This window comes from Triturus cristatus, chromosome 1_1, assembly GCF_964204655.1.
Source record: "Triturus cristatus chromosome 1_1, aTriCri1.1, whole genome shotgun sequence".
Taxonomy (NCBI): Eukaryota; Metazoa; Chordata; class Amphibia; order Caudata; family Salamandridae; genus Triturus; species Triturus cristatus.
Window position 1 is genome coordinate 1,195,860 of NC_140579.1, and position 21,630 is coordinate 1,217,489.

Here is a 21,630-nt window from a genome sequence, read left to right on the forward strand (position 1 = left end):
AGACTATTCCCTCTGCTCTTGAAATCTTAGATGACTGATTTGCCTCCCTTGCTGCTACTGTGGAAGATTTTCTGGCATTCACACTTGAAATCCTTTCGCAAATTCTCTTTTTTAACGTGTGACGCAGCCTAACCGATTGTGTATAGCAAGGGTCTTTGAGGACCGGTGACTTCCCAGATGTCTGGGACATTTGCTGATCCTTAATATCTATTTTCCAGTTATATTTTCAGTAGTTAAAGGCACATGTTGATTTTGAAATTGGAGAGAGCACAGCTGGTTGTTGTGATACCTCCCACCCATCATCCAGCTCATGTGGAGCATCAGGAGATGTAAAGACAGGAAAAGGAGAGGCGTGTGGTCCCTGCTTCAGGGGGTGGCTGTGGCACGAAGAGTGATATGAAAGTGCTTTACCTTCTCAAAGTCTCTCTGTGTTCAACACAAGAACAGTCTATGGAACAGTGAGACAGCGGAGATATATGTGCAAAATATGCTGCATCCTGTTTTCTGGGAAAGCCAGTATTTTATCAGTCCTTTCAACAAGAATTATTTGTGGTGCACTGAGTTATAGTTATGTCATTACATACATGATGGGCATTAAATAGCACCCAGTGAACTCTATATTGAGTCTTGGCGGTATGCGATGCAATGGGTGTTTAAATACCAGTGTTGGGTTGTAATTATTTACCTTGAGAAATGAAAACGGATTTAGCCGTACTGATATTCAAATGAACATATTGCAATAGGCACAATAGCCATGGAGCTATGTTACTGGGGTTGGAACATGTGACCTACAAATTACACCCAGTACTCTACAAGAATCAATCAGCCCTCTCAGCTATGTTATGATTAATATATGGCAAGACTTGAGTGAGTCATGTGCCTAAAATGTGACCACTTTACACCTATCCTGCCTAAATTACGCTTGCTTCTCATTGAAGCAAGAAAAATGTTCAAATTGGTATGTTTTGTTTACAAAGTTATACACCTAAACTCCCTGCTCTACCTTACTTCCACACTCATACAGTCGGTGGTAAAAGAGTAGTACAAATTAACCTACTCAAGCCATCTGTCATCAAATCTATTCAGCATCAATCCTTCTCAGGTGCTGCTTCACTTTTGTGGAGCTCACTAGCACCAGGCTTAAGAGTAAACGCACCCGGGTAAGAGTAAACGCGTCCGGGTAAGTGTAAACGCGTACGCGCCCGGGTAAGTGTAAATGCGCCCGGGTAAGTGTAAACGCGTCCGGGTAAGAGAAAATGCACCCGGGTAAGAGTAAAGGCACCCGGGTAAGAGTAAACACACCCTGGTAAGAGTAAACGCAAACGCACCCTAGTAAGAGGAACCGCACCCGGGTAAGAGTAAACGCGTCCGGGTAAGTGTAAACGCGTACGCGCCCGGGTAAGTGTAAACGCGCCCGGGTAAGTGTAAACGCGCCCGGGTAAGAGTAAACGCGTCTGGGTAAGTGTAAACGCGTACGCGCCCGGGTAAGTGTAAACGCACCCGGGTAAGTGTAAACGCATCCAGGTAAGAGAAAATGCACCCGGGTAAGAGTAAAGGCACCCGGGTAAGAGTAAACACACCCTGGTAAGAGTAAACGCAAACGCACCCTAGTAAGAGTAACCGCACCCAGGTAAGAGTAAACGCGTCCGGGTAAGTGTAAACGCGTACGCGCCCGGGTAAGTGTAAACGCGCCCGGGGAAGTGTAAACGCGCCTGGGTAAGTGTAAACGCGCGCCTGGGTAAGTGTAAACGCGCGCCTGGGTAAGTGTAAACGCGCGCCTGGGTAAGTGTAAACGCGCGCCTGGGTAAGTGTAAACGCGCGCCTGGGTAAGTGTAAATGCGCGCCTGGGTAAGTGCAAACGCGCGCCTGGGTAAGTGTAAACGTGCGCCTGGGTAAGTGTAAATGCGTCCGGGTAAGAGTAAAGGCACCCGGGTAAGAGTAAAGGCACCCGGGTAAGAGTAAACACACCCTGGTAAGAGTAAACGCAAACGCACCCTGGTAAGAGTAAACGCAAACGCACCCTAGTAAGAGTAAACGCGCCCGGGTAAGTGTAAACGCGCCCGGGTAAGTGTAAACGTGCCCGGGTAAGAGAAAATGCACCCGGGTAAGAGTAAAAGCACCTGGGTAAGAGTAAACACACCCTGGTAAGAGTAAACGCACCCTAGTAAGAGTAATCGCACCCGGGTAAGTGTAAACGCGTCCGGGTAAGTGTAAACGCATCCGGGTAAGTGTAAACGCGTCCGGGTAAGTGTAAACGCGTCCGGGTAAGAGTAAAGGCACCTGGGTAAGAGTTAACACACCCTGGTAAGAGTAAACGCAAACGCACCCTGGTAAGAGTAAACACAAACGCACCCTAGTAAGAGTAACCGCACCCGGGTGAGAGTAAACTCACCCTTGTGTTCTTCCACAAACACCCGAAAATGAATCTCTTGAGTTATATTTGTCAGACTAAGATAATCTACTATTTGTTCCTGCCTGTCCTGAGCCGCACCTTCCTCCCAATACTGCTGCTGTAAAGTGGATACTTGCCTTACTGCTATGGTATTACTATTTTTGTTTTAAGGGTGTTCATTGTACACTGTGCTGAGGTATTGTAAGAGCATTGGAAGCTCAAACAAGCCGGATAAAGGAAGGGCTTTCTTACCAGCAGAGTTACTTGGCCAGCAACTCAAGCTCATACGATTTCTCAGTGGGTTAATGTTCCTTCCAAATCCTGTGGCAAAGCCACCTTTTCATTCTACTTTGGCTGTTAAAATATGTCCATCCAGGAGGGAGATAGAGGATATTATGGAGCAGCCTTAGCACAACCTCCCTGGGACTGCTAACTTTTACCTGCAAGGGCTGTATGACTGACATCATTGAAGGCTTCACCTTACTAAATGGGACTTTTTTTGAACGGGTGTCGGATCCCGTCTAGGGTCTGGACAGATTGGCCACAACTGGGGTAACAGGTTGTTTGCAACTGGTGTCCTGAGCTTGTCCTTCAATGGCTCTGCAAACTGAGCAACTAAAACCATTTCTGCACTTGACTGACAGGGTAATCAGGGCAGCAAACAAAGGCTTCTCATAGACGTAATGTGAGGGCCAAGATCTCAGAACTCAACAGTCAAACAATAAACACATGGACATAATGTCCAGCCCAGTGCTTACCTTTCTGAACAAGAAAGTACTTTTAATCTCATAGCAGAACTAAATATTACACAGTCCAATTAATGCATCATGCAGGGTTGTCATAAGTTAATTTTACCATGAGGTGTTACACTTCCCCTTCATTACCCGGTAACCGTCTTCCCTTCCGATACGGTAAAATCCCGCTATTATTACTATTAATACACCTACTATACTATTTCATAGGCAACTATTAGGCTCAGATGCAGATCATTCAAAATCTTTCACAAGTTAGGTGTTCAGCTTAACTCTGTGTCCTTAGCGGCTTTTGTAACAAAATCTCAAGTGGGTGCAGCAGATTTGCCAGCGTGTCTCAGTCTGCCTTGTCCCTAGGTACAGTTGTGCCCCAAGGTTACTTGTTGATTATCGCTACCATCCAGGCTGATAGGGTGGCTTTTGCACCCTCATGGTTCTTCATCTGCTCTCAGTTCAATGTTGGGTTTTCTAGCCTCCAGCTAGAGGAACGCAGGCAGCCCCATTCCACTGTCTGAGAAAGCTGTCCTCACCCTCCATCTTGTGCAATGCTACAACCAAGGACACCCAAAATGGATCCCTCTGGCCTCAGAACTCACTCACAGAGGCCCAGTGTATAGCACTGTATCACAAGCTCACTGTATATGCCCTGCACATACACAAAGAATGTCCGCACTAGGTACTGGATTTCACCTTACAGTGGAACTTTACATGGTCTGATCACACTACAAACTACTGTACACTGTAGACACTACTTTACGTGATACACCCAGGACAAGTAGAGTACTCCATAGCCTACTTTGAGGGCCTGCTTGGTGCTCCATTTCAAGTCACAAGACCAGTCCTGGACCTCTCGTGGTCAGGAACAGGCCGAGGTTTCTGCACACATGCTAGATGCGGATACCAGTTTCAAATGCATTTAGTCAGTCGAGCCAGGGAGACTCCATGCAGTGAATATTCCTGCCCCAAAAATAACATACTGAGTTATTGAGAAAAAGGATGCATACCCTCACCTACATAAGGTGGCATGCTTCATCATAGGCTGTGCTCCTTCTCCAGCAATAACTGTTGCTCAGCAGGCTCATCCGAGCTCTTCGTTTGAACTGTTTTTTGGTAATATGAGAAGGCTCATGATCAGTTAAAATTGTATTGCCATTAGGAGTTGTACTTAGTTTTAAAGATATCAGGACACCTACCTTATCTCTTAAACAAATCAACATGCCTATGTTTTGCAAAAGCACTATAGGGCCAATAAGACCATTCTATGTGGCTTGTCTCAACCTCTCTAACCCTCAGTTGTGTGGTGTAGGGGGTAATGCAAATGTAACCTGTCAGCAAGAGTAATTGGGTACATAGGACGTTGTCCTGTAAATTCAACACCTGATGACTCCTAGTCCTTAAAGATATGTTACTATCTTACTAGAAAAAGAGTTGAAACTCCTGGTGCCCCAAGATATAACTACTACCCTCACTCAACACCATTCATGTGTTCACTGTAATCCAAATAAGTCAGGTGGGCCATGTATGTTTTCTATTGCACTCAAGCTTAAATCTGTTCTAGAATCAGGACTCAATTTGAGCTTGGATTTTAAGTTTACCTCAGCTTAATTTGTATCCCAGCACATCCCTCCACCAGACAAAGTATGTAGGTGGGTTCCTGGCCGTTCCCCCTTTGGATGTTAGAAAATACTCCTAAAAGGACCTCTGAGAGGTCAATAATTTAAGGAGTCAATCTGGTATCTACACCACTAATGTCTGACTTTTCAAACTGGCTCCAGTGGGATCACTGACAGAATATCGTAACAAAAAATATCAAGTGGACAGAATATTGTGTCAAAAATATCGAGAACCAAAATAAGGCAAAGTGCAAATAGGTAAGTATAGATTCACTATTCTTAACACCACATCTACGTACCTTGAAGATATATTACCTACTGGCGATAGCCAGTAGGTAGTTATAGTTAGGACCACGTTTCCATAGGAAAACCTCAACATTCTATTTTGAATAACTTTGGCGCCGGTCGACGAATCCTCGCGAATTTCTCAAAATAGGTGGGGCGCTACGCTCCGCTCCTACCCTGAAAGTCTCGGGGGGATTCGTCAAGCGGGGGCTGAGATAAAAGGGGGGTCCCAAAACGCGTTTTTCCCATGCATTTTTCCATAGGACCTTTAGAACGAGCTACAGCCCGAATGGCTGAACAGAATTACTCAAAATTTGGCAGAGAGGTAGTCCCTAGGTCAAGGAAGTGCCTTTTGTAGGTTTGGTGTAAATCTGTTCAGTAGATTCTGAGAAAATAGCCTTTAAATCAATATATATATCTGAGCCAGCTTACGGTACGCTTACCGTACGCTTACGGTAAGCGTACGGTGGCGTGCGCGAGCGCGATTCTGATTGGCTCTTAGATCTTAGTAAACATTCGAATCGGCCGAAACCAGGAAGCGGCGGCCGCCATTTTGTCTCTCGCACTGAGAGAGATTTTTAAAATCGGAAGCCAAAAAACATGTAAAGGGGCTGTTTTGACAACTCCCTCCCACATAGTCATGTTGAGGGAGTCCCCAAACATCCCCCAAGTGCAAAAACGGTTTTATTTTTTTTTCGGCAATTTCGCGGGGTACGCTTACCGTACGCTTACGGTAAGCGTACGGTAAAAAAATAAAAATAAAAAAAACACTATCCACACTTACCCCACCCCCTGTGCTTTTGGTGGCCGAAGGCCACCAAATGTGCTGGGCTTATTACAATGGAAAAAAACACTATCCACACTTACCCCACCCCCTGTGCTTTTGGTGGCCGTAGGCCACCAAATGTACAGGGCTTATTATAAGGGAAAAAAACTTAGCATTTAAAAAACCGTACTAATTCACTGAAAAAACCATAGGTTTCACACACGTTATAGTTAGGAATTAGCATTTAAAAAACCTTGCAAATTCACTGAAAAAACCATAGGTTTCACACATGTTATAGTTAGTGGAAATTTTACTGATAAAAAACCAATGAAATTGCCCCGTTATAGTTAGCGCAGGCAACTATAACTCACGCGACCGCAATCCTCTGCTGATGACATATGTGTCTTTATGAAAAAAAAATATTTGTAATATATGTATAGCTAAAAATGTATGGAAGAAGGCATGGGCAAATAAGTGTCTAAATACAGTATTAGCATCAGCAGAGGATTGTGGTCGCGTGAGTTATAGTTGCCTGCGCTAACTATAACGGGGCAATTTCATTGGTTTTTTATCAGTAAAATTTCCACTAACTATAACATGTGTGAAACCTATGGTTTTTTCAGTGAATATATATATATATATATATATATATATATATAATATATATTCACTGAAAAAACCATAGGTTTCTGGGCTGTTAGCTGGACATTTCACTCGCACAAAACCATTGAAATTCCTCTGTGATAGTTAGTTGTACTCACTATAACTCGCGCGCCCGCAATCCACTGCTGATGATGTCACATATTACATCATTCATGACATGGTCAGTGATATCACTGATGACATCACTGAATACATCTCAAATGACATCACTGATGACATCATCCACGTGACAATCAGATACACCTCATCATACACTAGTATAACCTTTCATCACTCACTTTAAGATACAGAATACCATATTTGAATCCATTGACACACCAATACAAGTTTCTAAAAACCCACTCATTGATTCCTAGATCTACACACACATCTAATCACTTACCTATAGATTCACTCATACATGCTGTCAATGTGAAATGCGAGTGAAATGTCCAGCTAACTATAACAGCCCTGAAACCTATGGTTTTTACAGTGAATTTCTAAGATTTTTTAAATGCTAATTCCTAACTGTTAGACCTGGCAGCCCTTTGGGTGGTCCCTCCTCTTCATTATTTATTTTGTCCCACTTCTGCCTCAAACCCTGTTATAATTTTTCCTTTTTGGGAACCACCAGACTTTTTAGTGTTGATGCAGGGTCAGGGAGCCATTTTCCCTACCCCTGGAACTTCTGTCTGAGGGCCTGAGACACAAAATGGTGGCCACCCATTGTCACCTGTGACATCACCAGAACCCACTGGAGGTTTCCAGAACATTCTAGAACCCTGTGACAGAGGGAGGCAGTTTAGAATGTTGGGAGGCCATCTCAGAGTGGCAGTTGGCAACTGACTGGAGAAGAGAGAGGACAGAGTTAGAAGGAGGTCGGAGTAAGGCAGCAGGGGTGGAAACCAGTGCTTGGAGTGGGGTCCAGAAACCCACCCTTGATGCTAGTCCCTACTGACCAAGCCCAGCCTAGAGCCCTGTGTGGGACCAAGTCCAGAAAATCCATCTTAAAGGACTGAATCTTTGGAACAGGCCTTAAAGAAGAACAGCAAGCTCCTGACCTGTTCAGCAGTGTCCTCCTGGAGTCCTGAGAGACCTGGGGCCGGAGGTAGAGAAGCGGCACTGACAGAAAGCAGACGTCGTACCCGGAGCCGCCAGAGGTCGAGTGAGGGCGCCGACGGAGGTCGTGGAGAGTCACCGGAGGTCGATTAAGGAGTAACCCGAGGTCGAGTGAGGGCGCCGACGGAGGTCGTGGAGAGGCGCCGGAGGTCGAGTCGGGAGTCACCTGAGGTCGAGGTGAGGCGTCGACGGGGGAGTGAAGTCCGCCCATCGGAGTCGCCGGAAAATGAGGTGAAGCACGCCGGAGGTCGGGAGTGGAGATCGCACTCCGGAGACACCAGGAAGTGGGGAGTCCGAGTCCCTGCGACGCCAGAAGGCGACATTGAGACGAGGCCGTCCAGCGACATCGAGTCGAGACCGCCCAGCGACATCGAGCCGAGGCCGCCCAGCGACATCGAGTCGAGACCGCCCAGCGACATCGAGTCGAGACCGCCCAGCGACATCGAGCCGAGCCGCCTCACGGCGTCGACACGGTGCCGAGCGGAGCCGATCATCGTGAAAAGGGCAGTAAGTGGTAGAGGGGGTGTTTGAGGCCCCGTGGAGCCCTAAAAGAACATTCTAGGGGCTAGAGGGGTGTTAGAACCAGCCTGGGAGTGCCAGGGGTGAACTAAGACTGGTGCAGTGACATCTGTGAGGGGCTGTGTAGTTTGGAGGGCCAGATCTTTAGGTTACCCTTGTTCTGCCTCAGCTTAGGCCCCAGCCTTGACCAATCTAGGTGGGGCACCCCCATGCCATCCAAGTGTCCTTAAGTTGTGTATGGGCAAAGTAAGACCAAGTGACCTCATGAAAATGTTTTGAACTGTAACTGTCATTGATTGTTTTACCTTATTTATTGAAGGTGCTTTATTTATTGTCATCCACTAATTTATCCTGCACTATATTTATTGTCTGACTGTATTTATTTGCCATCTGTATTTATTTGTTCATCTATTTATTCTTTGCTTAATGAGGACCTGAACCTATTTATTGAAATTCCAAAGTAGTATTATTTATTTGACCTGCTCTTTTGAAGGAAAATCCCATTGTATTGTATTTATGTAATGAAACCTGCAACTAAGAGAAAATAAGATAAAGACATATATATTTTCAACTTGACTTGCATTATTTTTACGGTGTTGTGTCGTTTTTGGAACGGATGAACGCATGGTTATTGTGTGGGTATGACGTACGCTTAACACGGTGCCTGACCCCAGCCGCTCGAGCCAAGCTACCATTGTGCTGGGAACCTGGTGACTGCTAACCCGGTTGCCCGGTTTCCAACACTAACTATAACATGTCTGAAACCTATGGTTTTTTCAGTGAATGTCGAAGGTTTTTTAAATGTAATAATAGTTATATGTATTTTTTTATACTGATTTTTACAGTTTAACTGTTTATTTTTACATATTTTATTTTTTAAATTACATTATATATTTTTAATATATAAATGGAAATAAAAATGTTTTTTAAAATATTGAAACTGAAATATTGTTTTTTTTGTTGAATGTATAAGTGCAGAACTATAAGTGTGCTGGTTAGTTAGGATACTGCATGCATAGTGGATAGGGGTTTGAGGCAGTTCATGTGCTAATGCCTGGCTCGCTGCATGAGTACTTGGATACTGACTGAATGATTAGAGTACTGCAAGGAGAGTGCCTGGGTGAATTTATAAGTGTTAGAATTACTTTTCAGGATCAGTACTGGGCTAAAAGATGCAGCACTGAGGTCTCTCCTGATAACAGGTGAGTAAATCGGAATTTGTAGTGCGGCTGATTTTAGATGAATATTTTAAAGTTCCAAAACTGCACACTTAGAAAAATTTCTAAGTGAAACCAGTCAATGTTAGCCTATGGAAGGATATTCAAGTTACTGGTAAGTACGGTTAGAATTACTTTTCAGGATCAGTACTGGGCTCAATGATGCAGAACTGAGGTATCTCCATGTTCACGGAAGTACTAATAAACAGGAACAGGGGTGGGAGCACACCGCAAACACCTCCCAGCAAGGTTCGCCCCTGGCATTGTGGTAAATGCAGTTTCCGTTACTTGCTTGCTTCAAGAGTGTTCCAGTGTTTCGCCACAGTTGGCACTGATAGTGCTGATCTCTAGACACGTGTTTCTGGTTCTTTAACCGTCATCAGTTGAGATTACAGTCTTTCAAACGTGGGGTTTGCTGAGTAGGCTGCCAACATCTTTCTCAGGTCAGGTACCTCTCACATCTGTCTGATGACTGCAGCAAATGAGGTGGTCTCTTCCACAGCAGTTGAAGTCCTGAATGTCCAGTTGCTATCTGTTGAGATGAAAACGAATGTCCTCCCTGAAGTTTTGCACCCTGGTTAGACCTCGTCCAAGCCCTTGCTGCCATTCAACGAAGGCCTGACTGGCATTCTCATGGGCACCTGTACTAAACCAAGTTCCTGCCCAGGTATAAATAGACAGGTAGCACAACGCCACTGACCTGCTCCAAGTGACCTTGTGTTTTTGCTGCAACATCCTGAGAGCCAGATCTCCCTGCTTCAACTAGCAGGATTAACCCAAACTCATTCCCTATGAGTTCCCTGAATGGAGAGTTGAAGAGAGTTAAGGCATATGGGAAACATGTGTATTCCTCACTCAGAATCACCCTTCAATCAGACAAAGCCAGCTACTTGCGGGTAGGTACTCCATTGCATTATGGAATGTGGTTGCAGAGATCTTGCCAGCAGACCTGGAAGAATTCTGCGCCAACATGTCTCAAACTAATGAGGCTTAGACACAACTGACTGTTTAGGCAGAACTAGCATGGTGCTCCAGTGCCACGTATTGATGAGTTCCACAGAATTCTCAGGTGACATCCTGGCATCCCTCATGGATATGCCTTTTCACGGGTCTCACTTATTTGGCAAAAAGGCCAATTCTGCCCAGGAGCTTTTTAAAGAAAAGAGAGCCACAGCACGCTTCCTATGTCTCGCCACACGCAATGGAATATCCCCAACAGCTGTGCTGCTTTTAAGGCATCACCAGGGGCTTAACATATAGGCAACACGAAGCCCTTTGACCCAAACAGAAGGCACCCCACTCGTTTCTGAAACGGTGTAGGGGGTCCAGCAGACAGCATCCAGCCCCAAGCGGACAGCGAACCTTCCAGTCCCCTGTCTGTCTGACTGCAGTCTCTAAGCCACTTTAGTTTGCCAATAGCCAAACATGACAGCCCTGTGGAAGGCAAAATCAGTCATTTTCTCCATTGGGGCAGGCGTCTGCATCTGGCAAGTGGGTCCTTCAAAGCGGTTGATAGTTGAATGAGGCAGCTGTCATTTCTTCCCAACCCACTGCATCTTCCACCCACATCAGAGCAGCTTTCAGAGGAGCAATTGTCCATCTTGCTGCAGGAAATTCAGGCTCTTTCGGCAAAAGGAGCCATAGAGAGAAATTGGAACTGGATGCTACTTCCGCTATTTCCTAGTGCCCAAAAAGGGTCCTTCATTGTATTGTAGATGTTTGACTTCTCAATTTCTTCCTGTGGAAGGACACATTCAAGAAGCTTACACTGGCCCATGTTCTATTCGCCCTGGATCCAGGAGACTGGATGGACCTACAGAATGCCTATTTCCATGTTGCCCGTCCTGCAGGTCCACAAGTGCTGCTTGTGGTTCAAGGTGGGCCACAGGTATTTTCAGTTTGCTGTGCTGACTTTTAGCCTCACCAGTACCCTTTGGGTGTTCACAAAAGTGATGGCTGTGGTCGTTGCATGTCTTCGAAAGTCAGGTGTACTGGTCTTCCCTTACCTCGAGGACTGGCCATTGAATGTGGGCTTGCCACAGTGAGTCTTGGACCACCTCCAGACAACGGCAAACCTCTTGCTATCATTGGGGTTCACTATCATCGCATCAAAGTCACACCAGACTCCTTTGCAGAGGCTCCCTTCCATCAAAGTCATCTTGCATATGGTACATTATCGGGCATTCCTCCGGTTTAATAAGTCTAGTGAATTAGGGCAATGAGTCTGATGTTTTAACTTTGTCTTGGCCTGATAGAGGGTGGCTCTGAGACTTCTTGGACTATTGGCCTCCTTTATCCTGCTCGTTGACCATGCTAGGTGGCATATGCCGTCTCTGCAATGGAATCTGAGGTCTCAGTTCTGGAGGTGGGGAATGATGTGGGTCCATTTGGGGGGTCGAAGATGAGTCTGGCTGCTGCGTTCTGTATCATCTGGCTCGTTCGCCACCGTGTGGGCTATTTAAACATTAGGGCGGACAAGTCGAAGAGCTACGATGCTTCTTCGACTTCTTGATGTGCTTCGACTTACCTGACCCTGAGTGCAAAGACTTAGACGAGGAGTGATGATGGCTCCACTATCGGTCCCTCGACCTCCCACACGACCGGGATCTCGAATGACGCGGAGCCGACTGCCGGGCCTCGAGTAGCTTTCGGAACCGCTCCCGCAAAGACTTCGGGGCCATGGTTCGGTAGTCGGAGCACGACTTGGGGTCATAGTCACACTCCAGGGAGTAGAGGCACACGCGGTGTGGGTCCGTCACCAACTTCAGTCAGGTACAGGAACCGCAGGCCTTGAAGCCAGGCTTCCCTCGTGCACCAGGAGTCGATGTTAGACTCAAAAACAAAGTCGACAAAAGTCACAAAAAAGTCAGTCAAAAAGTGACTGGAGGTACCGCTCTCTCCGGATCTCCGCTTGCTGGCACGGAAAAAGAAAGGACTGATGTCAGAGCACGAGGGCAGCGTCTAAGTACCTACAGCGACATTATACCGGCGACCACGATGCCAACGACAAACGCGGAGCTGACCGACGCTATCTTTCGACAAGCAGGGGTACTACTGACGAAAATCCTTCCGGATCCAGTCTGACGCCTGGGGGTAATTCTAAGGTAAGGAATCTATAACTAACCTTTGTTTCTTACAGATATATCGTTACCAAAGGTAAGTAACTTGTTCATCATCTGGCCGTTCACCACCGTGTGGGCTGTTTAAACATCAGGGTGGAAAAACTCAGTTTACAATGCATAGCTGAGGTGGCACCGGACATCTTCCAGCAATGAGGAGAACCATGACTCAAACTCTTGACTGCTGCTGAAAATGCCTAATGTCAACACTTTTTCTCACTGGAATTCCCAAGAAAGCGCTCTTGCGGAGAAGCATTCCACCTAGAGTGGAGCACAGGACTTCTGTATGCCTTCTTGCTGCTACCTCTCCTGTCTAAAATTCTGAAGAAGATCCGGAATGGCCGCAGTTGATAGCATTCAGTCTCCCTCTCGAAGTAGCGGATGTCTTCTTAGCAGCCAGACGCCCTTCAAAGTCTGCATATGCTGGAGGAATTTTATGGTTTGGTGTAACACCCGTTGCAGGCTAAACTATCTGATGTATTCTTGTTTATTTTGTATTTGCCCCATCAATGACTTGCAAGTGGGCACTATTAAAGGTTATTTGTTGTCCTTATCTGCTTTTTTGCATTTACCAAGCCATCTAGCCGTGTTTAAATAACCTGTTGTGATGCGATTTCTATAAGGATTAATCCACATGTTTCTACCGAAGCCCTTTGTGATGTCACAGTTGGACTTTAATTTTGGTCCTTACTTTACTTATGGGACCCCGTTTCAGCCGTTACATAGCTGTTCTCTACGTCTCCAAACCCTGAAGATGGTGTTTCTGTCGCGATAACTTCAGCTCATAACGTGAATGAGCTCCAAACTTCTTCAGTCCAGTTGTATTACACTACTTTCTTTCTGGACAAACTGGTGCTGAGGGCTAGGCTAGAGACAGTCCATCACACTTCCAATGTTCTTTACACCTCCTCACCCCCTCGAAAGGAGGAGAGACTACAATGTCTTGACCCCAGAAGTGTGCTCAGCTTTTACATCGATCATACCGAAGACCATGGGGTAGACAATCCGCTCTTTGTGAAGTTCTCTGGGGCAAAGAAAAGCAAGGCAGCGCAGAAAAAGGCTTTGTCTCCCGTCAGATAGCCCTCTGCATTAGGATCTGATACACGCTGAACAATAAACAACCTCCTGAATGATTTAGGTTGCGTTCCATCAGGGCCAAAACTGCTACCAATGCGCTGGCACACAGAAGGCTTGTGTCGAATATTTGTCAGGCCGCACCTTGGGCAGTGCACACATTTACCAAGCATTACTGCCTGGATAGGCAGGCCCTACAAAAGGGTGTTTTGGTCGTTCAGTCCTGCATGAGCTTTTAGTCTGATCTATTCCATAGATCCACCACCGGGGGAGGTACTGCTTTGGTATCTATTGTAAAAGTGAGGACTCTGCGGCGAGTAGTATCCAGTAGAATACCAAGTCATTTACCTTTGATAAGGATCCATCTGGTGGATACTCTTATCTAACTGCAGATTCCTTGCCGCCCTCCCACCTCCCAAGTCTTTGGAATGGGCTCTTTTACATCTAAAAAAGGTCTGACGTCCGAGGTCTGCGCATTAGCGTATACAATTTGTTTTTGTGCACCCCATCCAAGGGCATAGATAGTGTTAATAAAGAAACTGACGTTGGCGCATTTGGGTGGCACTTCTATGCAACTCCAGCCATTACTTCTAGGGTGGAAAGGGTCGACGCAGAGCTGCATAACTGCACTAGGGCTATGCTGAACATTTTTCTGGATCAAGTCTGTCACCTGCGGATAATCTAAAGGTGAGGAACCCATGATTAGATCCACCTGACAGAGTTACTAAAGGTAAGTAACTTGTTCTTTCAGGCCCTTTAAGGGACTGATCCTCCCTTCTGTCGGTCTACCTTTTAGGACTCTCCAAATCTCCCCCAGAGATTTCCCCTTGCAGTCTGTATCTGCCTGGAGCACAGTGCTCCAAGCCTGGCACAAGACAGCTGGCAGTCAGTGGTTGTCATGTCTAGCACCTAAATGTAGAAATGTCTTCCCCTCTTTGCCAGTCTTCTCTTCAGATTTGTCCAAATCCTGAAGCTGCTAAAATCCCTCATTTTCAGTTTTTCTTGGCAGGGTCGGTTATCCGCCGGGATCAGTTATCTGTTTTTCAATCAAATTTACAATTTTCAAGCTGGCAATGAACTGGGTGGCAATTTACAGTTATATGATGTGGAAGATTGTGGTAAATTGTGTTCTCGCATACATGCATTTTTTGTGTGTGGAAAAGGATGGTTTAGATGTTAGTGAATTTTTCACATATGCCCGGTTGAAGTCCACATTATGCTCAGAACAAAAGTGGTCATAGTTCAATGGTAACCATTTTCAACTGACTGCCCTCATTCCCCTCTGTTTCAAGGTCCGATCAGACGTTCTAGATACGGAATCCCCAGCGCTGCAACCCTCCTGACCTGCTGGAGGAAGAAAGTCTTTGCTTTGATGGTGCAACTGAAGTCACAGGAGCTTAACCAGGAGAACGACGCACGGCACATCGGTAGCAAGGTGCGAAGGGGTCTGCCTGGGTGGTGGTGAAGGAAGGCTGTACTCTGGGGAGTATGGAGATGGGTAACAAGGTCTTCTGCTGTGAGAATGGTCTGTTTCAAAGAGTTAATCTGGGTATACACAGTTTGTCAATTGTAGCACAAGATGGCATAAGAATTGCAGAGCTTGTAACCTCTAGGACCTGAGGCCTCCGGAATCTGTACTAGGATACAGAGCCTGTCACTCTTGGACATTTGTCGTATTTGGAATAGCACAACAAAAGCCTTGTCATCTCTGAGACTGGACAGTTCAAGAATGGGAGCGGGGACACAGAACGTGCCCTCTTTCTCATTTGATGTCTTCGGGATTAGCACAGACATCGGTCACCTCTGGAACCGTAGAGTGATAAGCAGCCCGTCAATTCTAAGAGTAGATGTTACCAGGATTAGCTCGGAGATACAAATCTTTCACCTCCTGGGCTTGGGTTTTGACTTGGCACCTCTATGGATGCCTTGTAGTTTGGACAGGTATAGCCTGCAACCTCTATGTATGGGTGGTATCAGCCTGTCACCACTATATTTGGATGCCTTTGGATCTGGCAGAGAGAGAACCTGTCACATCCTAAACGGGTAGCTTGGTGCCTGGCACAGCACTACAGAACCTGTTGTGGTTTGGACTGGATGAATCTCTCGCACGAGACAGCCGTGATCTCCTCACTCTGTTTTCTTGTGCATCAGATCTCGGAGCTGGAGGAGGAGCTTCAAGCGAGTATTCAGAAGCAAGCTGTGCTCATCCACAGCCTGCAGGACAAGACAGCCCAGCTAAAGATGGAGAAGGTCAGCAACAAGGTAAGCTCTTGCACCACTGCCACGTATGCTGTAGCCACTCTGAGTGCAAGGGAAGCTTGCACTACTGCTGCCTGTGCTGGACCCACTCTGAGTGCAAGGGAAGCTTGTGCTGCTGCCTGTGTTGTACCCACTGTGAGTGCAAGGGAAGCTTGCACTACTGTTGCCTGTGCGTACCTGCAGCGAGCCTCAGGGAACCTTACATTGCTGTTCACCATGTTGTATCGTGCTGTACCTGTTGTGCTTGTGAGAAAGCATGCACTACTGTTGTGTATTCTGTGTAACCCTGGGCGCACAAATACGCAACGCTCGTGAAGTTTGCGTAGTTTGTGCTACTTCGCGCTACGCAAATTGCACGTAGCACAGTGCAAAATTGCATAGCGTAGCGGGCATTTTTTGCTTGCTCATGGTCCTCAATGTCAAGTTGGCGACCGCGAGCGATCAAAATGACATCCCGGCGCGACTTTTTCCTCGTTCGCGATCAGCAACATCAAGTTGCCAATTGCGAGAGTGGAAAATAAACCTCCCGGTGAAATTCTCAAAGCGAGGAGGTCAGGTTTCTCATTGCGAGTGTTCGCGTATGCTCGCGACCGCTCGCGATGAAAAACTACCATTCCACGTTGAGAAAGCTGCCTCTCGAGTAAAAATCTACTCGAGCGGCAGAAAACGACCGCTTGCACTGTGCAAGATGCCGTTTGCAATGATTGGACAGTGCGGACAAGCATCCGGCACTGTGCAATCATCGCGAACAGCGTACTAGCAATTCGCATAGTGCTACACATATCTCGCGACGTGCACTTCACGTAGCTACGCGTAGAGCTACTACGCGAACTACGCCCAGGGTTAATTCTGTACCCCTTTCATATAAAGTTTTAAATTGCCTTTCTTTGAAAGTTGGCTTAGTTTTAACAAGTTTTAAAGTTTTGCTGTTTTCCCTTTCATTGTGTTGCATGTGATATTTTGTTTGCCCCTCGGCTCGTTTATATTCTGCCTGTGCTTTGCCTGTTTTCTTTGAATGAGGGAAAGGTGAACTGTGGCAGTGCCGTACCTGCTCTGTGTGAGTGGAGCTTGCACGCCTGTTGCCTCGGCCTGTTCTCGTGTGTGAGGGACATATTCATTTCTGCTCCTTGTGCTGTATCTGGTGTGTATGTAAGGAATGCTTGAATTACTGTTGCAACTATGTATCTCTTGTGTGCCTGGGAAACAGACACATAGAAATTGATCCCTACCTCGGTCACTCACATGGGTAAAACTTTTATTTCTCCTACACAGACTCTGCAGGAGGAGCTCACTCGAACCCGGGTTGGGGTTTCGCAAGTCCTGCAAAGAGCAGAGCGAACAGAGGAGGCACTGCAGCACCTGGAGAAAATTGTGGGCAGGTAAGAAAGTCACTGTTTGTAAACCAAAGTTAGGGAACAAGCGAAGATTATCCTCACTTTGTAGAAGAAAGAAAGGAGCCTGCTTACTCGTGTAGTAAGATACACTCATCTCACTGCGGGTGGGAGATTCCACCAGTGTCCTAGGGGCGTAGCTTGATTCCACAGATTAAACTTCAGAATTCTTCAGACTGTTTAGTAGCACAGAAGGTGAATTGGAGTTGTCTTAAACGATTCACAACTTGAGACTGGTGTACAAAGGTAGGCTCATAAACCTTTTGATGTTTTTTAGACCAATTGGTTTGCGACCCTCTGCTTCCTATTGGGGTGTGATAAATGTGTGCTGAAGACATTTTGGGATCTCCTGTGAACTGCTGTTAATGCAGGCGTTTAAGGCCTGCAAGGGCCCACAGACCTTTGTCCCTGCATTAACATTCCCTGCGTTCTGATTTCTTTGTAAAGCAGCCCCTCTGCTGCTGACGGGGCAGCTTTAAAAATAATACTTTGACATACATGGGATGGCATTCAGAAGTGTGGTCCTGTAGACTGCTGTCTTCTCCCTTGATGCCAGCCATCACCTTTTACAAAGTGGGTGCTGTCCCATGGGACAGCCTTCCGCCTTGCAAATGGATTAGCACCCCATGTTGACTTCCTGTGTCTTGTCGATGGTTTGGTTTGTGACTGCACTTGTGGTTGTAGAGCATTGCTACATATCATTTTGCTGTGAATGAGATGAGAGAGTCCTTTTCATGACTCCTTGCCATTCAGAATGAATCACAGAAGGTAGCATCTCAGGCAGAAAGGCCTTTCTGACTGTCAGATTTCCTTTGGTACATTGCTACTTGTAAGTTTGATTGCCTAGAGGGAAGTCAAGCCTCACTGGGCTCAGTATTCGTGTTCCTTGCCCCTCGTACATGACTGAACGACAGAGTTAGAAAATTACAAGCACCATCAAACAACCTTAAGCTAGGTCCCTGGTTTTGTGAAGCATCATGTAACCAAGGGTTTTCCTCCTGCTAGTACTCTGCTTGAGGTTCAGATTATATGGGGCACTGGGCATTGATGACAGGGGTTAGTGTAGTCTCCTCATTCCACATTGGGTGTAGAGGATAAATAGCAGTCTCAATTCTATACCATGCCTGGTTGTCAGAATGCAGTACATCGAAAATCAGCGATGAGTAAAAGTTCTGACATGCGGTGAGAGACTTTAACAAGGAAATGTATACAGCAACATCTCCTTGCTACGGCATTTGACATGGAGATTAGTTTTCTCTGGGCAAATCTAGTTTGGATAGTATATGGTGAGCAAACGTTGTTCCTACGTCTCACCGAACAGTCTTCCTTTGTTATCTGAGATGTTTTCATATCATCCCATAAATATTAGACAGAACAATAATCCTTATTTTCCCCTATGCGCTTTTGTGACCAATAGTTTTGTGGGCCTTATTTGGATAACTAAGAGGCCTTGAGATATAGTCTGACACCTCTCTAGACTGGATGAGGACTTCCACTCACCAATGCCTTGTAGCTCTCAGCGCTGCGATCGAGATCCCAGTTTTAACTTCGAGGCACAAGAGGACTTGAGATACAGGATGACACCTCTAGACCGGAGGAGGGCTTCCACTCTCCAGTGCCTTATAGCTCTCAGCACTGTTATCGTGCTCCCAGTTTTTTGAGGCTCAGGCATGTGTGCTGACACACAGATCTTTGTAGACTTTTTATGAAGGCTACACCCCTACATGTAGTAACCTTAAGTAAAGAAGGAATCAGCATACACATTGTTTTCTTCATCTGTTTTCCGGAGTCTGACGTTTAGGTCTGTGAGTGCAACATGAAAAAAGAACCTTCTCTTGAGTGCTTTTCTCCGCCATGCCTCAAACACTAACCCCGGAGACAGTTGTTCAGTTCAGATATATGTATTCCAACTATAGGATTATTGTTTACAGTCTTGTGTATTGAAGTCCAGACACGTGTCTGATTTGTGTCAGTATTTCTATAAGGTTCACTGCCATGGGGCCTTTTTTTTGGTCACCGACTGCTTAGTAAAAGGCACAAGCCCAGCACAATTGGGGTTTTGTTAATGGGCTATTACATTATCGGCACTGGCTTGACCAAGAACCTGAATATCTAATGGTGGGTTGGACTATTTCTCTTTCCATATGTCAAAGAAACTCTAAATTTGTAAGAAGCCATTAGAAAAGGGGTCTCTAACCTTTTCTGTAGTGAGAGCTACTTCTGATGAGTGAAAATCAAAGTGAGATACTCAAGGGTAAGCAACTTACGTATTGTTACCAGACACCCCATGCACAGCTTAATTGCCTTTAAGCCAGGTTTTCTTCACTTTACATTTCTCCCATTTGGGAAAAAAATACAATTCTTTTACTTATAAATATGGCACAGTGTCTACTGGCCACTGGGAGCAAAATGCCTGCTGCTTGGAAATGCAACACTATGAAATGGGAGAAAATTTAAATGAAGAATTAATCATAAAGGTAAATTTTAATTTTCTCCCATCTGAAAGCATTCAGAAACATCATTTTGTCCTCATGCTCCAATACTGAGTCGACAAGGGCTTTTATGTAAGAGTTGAATAGTTCAGTTCTGCACCTCTATGATCCAGCGTGGCCCATAAATCTGACCGAGCCCTGCTCTTTATCAGGCTCTGCTGTCTGCAGCCTGGTGATAATAATGGAAAGTAAACACACCCTTCCATTAATGTTGAAAGAAAATGTGACGCTGCGCTAATTTCAAAATGAACGCAAGGCTGCAGGCTACTTTGAAGATGGGTGCAGCTACTGGTAGCTCGCGATTGACTGGTTGGAGACACCTGCTTTAGAATGTTGATTCAGTACTGTAGTGTTGAAACAACCTTTGCTTCTTGATATTTGTTTAAAGGCCTGTCCCATGAGTAGCACGGTTGTCTTTTCTTTCACACGTGTTCATGCCATTAATTACGTTTCTTCTGTTTCCACTACTTGTGATTTTTCTGCCATTTTTCTAAAGGGATGACCTTGCTATCCATATTCCTGGATGTTAATGAACATGCCTCTGGAAATGAAAAGTCACTTGCCTGGAACACCTGGGGTTGTATTGCTGGAGTACCCCAGGGCACAACGTACGTTTGCGCCCACTTTGCATGCCCCTGGGGCGCTTTGGTATTACAGAAAGGGCCGCAGATGCTTGTACTTCCCCTTCTGTAATACCGATAGTGCCAGTGCGCATAAAGCATGAGTTCAAGTTCAAGTTCAAGTTTATTTTATTATGATAAGGAACTCTTTATGAGGTCCACATAAAACAACATATACATGCAAAACAAAAAATACATAATACATTATTCCATCACAATTACTCGAGACATCTTAATACAGGTCCAAAAAACATTTAAAAAAGTTGTACAGTTTAAAAGCAAACATTTCATTAGGAGGATTAATCAAGGCTGCCTTAAATGAAGAAGCAGATAATATGTTGAGTTGTAAGCAAATTGGTCTTAACCATCTACGCCTGCAAGACATCAGTGCAGAACAAACAAACATGACATGATCTAAGTCCTGATCATACAATTGACAAAGATCACAGCATGCCGAATGACCATACCAGCTGGCATGTAGAGCTTTCAGGGGAAGCAAATTATGTCTTAATAAGAACACAAGGCGCCTGACGCCATGGGAAATGTTCCAAAACATATACGATTGAGCTTTCCGCAGGGTATAAGAATCAATAACAGGCGTACCACCTCTTTTCGCTAAACAGAAGTCTCTATCCTGACAAAACCCCAATTCCCAAGAGGCTGACTTCAGAACAGTTTTTAATGGATGAGAGGATAATAAAAATAAAGTCTCCTCATCCAATTTCAATTGCAACACGGCAAATCTGAAGTTTTTTACAATCAGGGAGAAATCATTAAAAGATCCTAGTAATTCATTTTTTATAAGATCTCTTAAGGTATTAGGTTCACCTTTAGATAGAGCTACTACCCAACGTATTATACTTGCCAGACCTTGAACCCAACTGCTACGTAAACCCAATTCCTGTCTCAGAGAAGCAGTCGAATTTGCTGTACCTACAGACATTAAACTGCGTAAAATTTTCCCTTCCACAGGGTTTAAAAAACTCCACTTTTTTACATCAATTAACTCAATTCCATATAACAGGGAGGCCGGAACTTTCGCTCTGAAAACATCTAAAAGAATAGAAAAATGCCTTCTACCTGTGGCTTTATACAGGGAAACTAAACTCTTTCCCTGACAAATAGCCTTCCGAGAGTTATTGTCAATGTGTAGTTTGTCACTTAAATTATAAGTGACAATTTTACCTAGGAAGGTGTATGATTTCACACATTCCAGTTTTTTCCCCCCCACAACCCATGGATAATTAAGGCATTTAGACTTCTTTCTACCAGAAAAGCAAATCACTTTGCTTTTTGCCGTATTTATTGATAGGAAATGACTTTCCGCAAATTCAGAGAGTGCTTGCAACCGATTGTTCAGGCCCTTTGGG

The 21,630-nt window shown here is 45.3% G+C and overlaps 1 pseudogene across 1 annotated transcript in view; it reads left to right on the forward strand.

Annotated features, from left to right (window-relative positions):
• Positions 1–21,630, forward strand: part of LOC146869040 (coiled-coil alpha-helical rod protein 1-like) — a 206,051-nt pseudogene that overhangs the window by 67,728 nt on the left and 116,693 nt on the right. The window contains exons 7-9 of the transcript XR_014971950.1: positions 14,791–14,933; positions 15,650–15,760; positions 17,030–17,136. The product of XR_014971950.1 is annotated as a coiled-coil alpha-helical rod protein 1-like (transcript). The remainder of the gene's footprint in view (positions 1–14,790; positions 14,934–15,649; positions 15,761–17,029; positions 17,137–21,630) is intronic.